Genomic DNA, 4,109 nt, shown 5'->3' with positions numbered 1-4,109 from the left:
AAATCTGGGCTGCTTTGTGGCTGGGTCTATGCGTCTGCTTTGCCGCACTGCGACTACAAACTGCAGCAGTAAGAGCTCTGGCAGTTGCGATAATGTAGAAAGCAGCAGCTCTGTGACACGGCAGTCAGCTGACTCGCACTGTTATCATTCAATGTCCTCTATAGAATAAGGCCAGTTTCTAAGGTAGCACCAGGAGGATGACCCTGCAGACAAAAATTGGGCTTGGAAGAAGTGGCAGGACTTGTGTGCACCTGCAGGTGATTTTGTGGTGATGGATGGCACTATGGACAGGAGCTGCCGGGCTTCAGGGGTCTCTTTTCCCTTCCTTCTTTCCTCCTTTGCAAAACAGAACTTGTTGTCCACTGAGCATTTTTGCTTCTGTCGTGGAATAGTAAATATGGTCACGTACAGCTGATGAAAATAGTTGCCATTAATAACAGTGGTTAGGTAAACTATTTTAAAAACATTGCTTTTAAACCACATTTCCACAAGAAAACCTGCAGGGTTCTGTATTAACTTCCCTCTCCCTGTGACTATGGACATGCTCCAGGAGAGAGAAAGTTATCAGGCTAACACCTCTGAAAGGCAAATCCTAATTTCTGAGTTCTCACCTAGACTCATTTTCACGTTTCCCTCTAGCTCCCAGCTCAGCTCACTGAGAACTGTAGGTCACTTGTGCCTCTGGGGAATCAGAGGGGAGACCTTTAAAGTTACACCTGCAAATATGGGAACTTAATAAAGTTTTGAGTCAACAGGAGTCAAGTGCTATATCGCCACCTTGGACTTTGTGAGTTCCTACGGGGAACACCAGGCGTGGTCTCAAAAAACTTCAGCATGTGTCTGCCTATTTAAATTATGCCTGAAGCTAGAGCAGGTTTGTCAGAAATTGCCATAAATCGACTTGCCAGTCACTTACTGAAAGAATTTTTATTATATTGTGTTATGCTTGGCCTGGGACAGATCAGCCTCCCCTCATCTCAGTAGATGTGCTGTGCTTGCTCAGGCCAGAACTAAATTGGCTCTCACAGCTCCTGCTGCAGGTTGTGCATCTCAGTAATTAATACACATTGTAAGTTCATTGTGAAGCACTCACAAAGCCTTAGCCTGAAGTTTAGCAGCAGCCAAGCAAGGAGCAAGCAGCATTCACCAGGCTGGTTTCTCCTGTGATATCTGTGCTCAGGCATAAGCATTACAGTGGCCATAATACAGAATTCTGGAATGAGACAGCAGCGTGCACCAAAGCCCAAACCAATGGTAAAAGCTGTGCTGTGGCTTTAAGGTGCAATTCTCTTGGGCAAAGCACCCATGCAAAGGCTGCAGCCCCTTGCTGTGTTGCTCCAGGGGCAGGGATGTCTGATCTCATGTGCAGACAGTTAATGGATGAGTAATACAGCCACAGGCCTGTCTCTTCCTTAATCATTTTTTATTAAATGCCCCCAAGGCCGCAGTTCCTGCAATCAGCAGAGGCAGCACAGATGTGAGTGGGGAAATGCCTGTGCTCTCCTCCCCCTGCCCCTTAAACCACCCACCAAACCCCTCCATCACAGGCTGTGCCCCCTCAGCCCCGTGTGCTCCATATCCAAGGCTATCTTTTCATTTGGTGTTCTGGGATCCCCAGTAGAAGCCATGGGAAGAAGCATGAGGTCTGTGCAGACTCCTGGAGCCAAGGATGCCAGTTTTCCTGCCTTAAAGGATTTGCTGAGTGGCCAGTGTTGTCTTGACTGTGCAAATGGAGGCTCCTTTTGTGCTGAGCTCCTCTCCATGGCTGTTCCTCCAGCTGGGTCTTTCAAGTCCCCAGTGAAGGCTGGTCTGGAGATGTTCCCACTGACCATTCCAGCCGTGGGAGAGGAGAGGGCAGGAGGGAGCACTCCCCTCCTCTCCCCACCACACCTCCAGCTGTACCCATCACTATCACTGAAGTTTCAGCCACCCTTTTTCCCCATAATCCTCCTGTCACTCTGGGGATAGGCAGAGGCATTGTATTGCCCCAAAGCCCTGCAGGCTGAAGCTCATCTTGCTGCCTTTGCTGAGGAAGGGACGAGGGACACACAGGGATGTGTGAAATGCAGGGTGGGACACACCAGGAACAGCTCAGGAGCTCTCTCGAAGCCCCATCAGGGTTTGTTTCCAAGGCTGACTGTTCTCTTTAGTTTTCTGGTGTTGGTGAAGGCTCTTGCAATTTCCTGCCATGTGTGCAGAGCTCCTTTTCTAGTCATTAACACACACATCTCCCCCACCAGCAAGTTCCTAATTTGGTTTTCTTGACGACTGTTGCAGAAGGTTCAAAGTTGAGTGTTTTGATTAGTCCTTGGCCATGTATCCATGTGTGTGTCCTGTGTTACACTGAGTTATATCACATGATGTTTAGGGGAAGAAATCATGCTTGGACAAATTTGGGAGAAGACATTGAAACTTTTACCTTCCTTTTCCACTTAAGAACTTTGGGAACAGAACAGATTTAAACTTTGTCTCTTTTCTCCTCTTTATTTTTTTTTCCTGCAATGAAAATTCATCCAAGCCCATAAAGTGGATGCCAAGTTTTAGCTGAACACAATTAGAAACAGCTTAAATATTAAACTGAAAGCTGAAGGGCCAACTACATTTAGGGGATGCAAGATTGCTCAGGCTCTGCTGACAGGATGCTGGGTGAGAGCTGAATTTTTAAGGCATCATCAAATATATCCCACATTTGATGTTAAATTACAAACTCAAAATGCTTCACTGGTCTCTTGGATGTTTTATTCCCCCTTCCTAAACATGTGCATTCTGTGTCCATTCAGCTGATGTTATTTTAAAATCTTAGGGCATCACTGCAAATTAATGATGCCATTTTATGTTCTGCACTTTTTCTATGTTTCCTCTCTTGGTTATAAAGTTTATTCAGTGCATATCATTAAATGCTGCTTTTTAACCAAATAATATTTACTTCAAATGGACCTTTTCAGGGTTTTTTTTATTTTCACTTGTCAGATTTAAGTAAATCTGGTTGCTTTGTTTTGAATTATGCTATTGTGTAAGCAAGTAACTGGGAATTCATTAATCTGCAGGGTTTTCCTGTCCAATATTAGTTGAGCCTTTTTTTATTCCTTCCCAATGTGCCAGCCTGGAGCCTTCAGGCATTTAAAACAACGTGCACAAACTGTATAAGATCTTCTCTTTAGATTTCAGTGGAGTAGCACATTGACCACCATCTCCTGTTCCCTCTGTCCTCAATGAGCTTCAGGCAAGTCAAGCCTACTGGGAGAAAAGAAACTCCAAAACTCCAACTTTCCTTCCACAGAATCTGCCCAGGAACTGGCTTTTCTAAAAACCAGAAAAAGCTTTCAGAACTAGTTCCTAAATACACTTTAAAAATGGCCTTACCAAGTGGGACTCAAGTTTGAGACACAGAATTAAACTTTTTCAAGCTGCCCTCAGAGCTCTAACAGGGGCTAATTAAAAATACAACTCCTGGCATGGAAGTGAAAGAGAATTCTGTGCATTTCCCAATGCTGCTTCCTCAAACCCTTCCTGCTGAAACAGCTGAATCAGAGCAAGGGGCTGTGGGCAAGTCACTGCAGCCTTATGGGGAGAGGGAAAGGGCTGTGGAGTGAACAGGAACTGCAAACATGTGGACTTGCATGTTTACAGACTGAGATGTGAAATCAGGGAAATTCGGTGGGTTTGTGAGTCTCTCTCTGGGACTTGATGCTGATAACCTGTTAAAAGATGATCCTCAGCCAGGTGCAGGTTCATGTGTCTCAGTGCTGCTTTCTGCTGGGAATAACCTTTTTTCATTCAAGTGATTAAAATGCAGAGAATTCTGTGTGGGAACCAGCACAAAATGGTGATGTGCTCAAACCACTGGCAGTAAGTGGAGCTCTGATCCCAAGTGCCAGAGCATCTCTGCACGAGGGTGGGGAGCACGAGGTGACAGCAGTGACAGAAGGGACATCTTGTTGTGGGTGACACACCTTTGGTGTCAGGCACTGATGATCCCCTGACAGGTTGAGGGGACAGCTCAGAATGGAGCAACTTTACCTTTTTCATTGTTAATGGAATCTGGTTTAAACTTCTGTGATAGAAACCAAGGCCTGTGCAAAGGGCTGGTTGCGTGTCCTGAGGAGATT

This window comes from Pithys albifrons, chromosome 4, assembly GCF_047495875.1.
Source record: "Pithys albifrons albifrons isolate INPA30051 chromosome 4, PitAlb_v1, whole genome shotgun sequence".
Taxonomy (NCBI): Eukaryota; Metazoa; Chordata; class Aves; order Passeriformes; family Thamnophilidae; genus Pithys; species Pithys albifrons.
Note: the sequence above shows the minus strand (reverse complement) of the source record.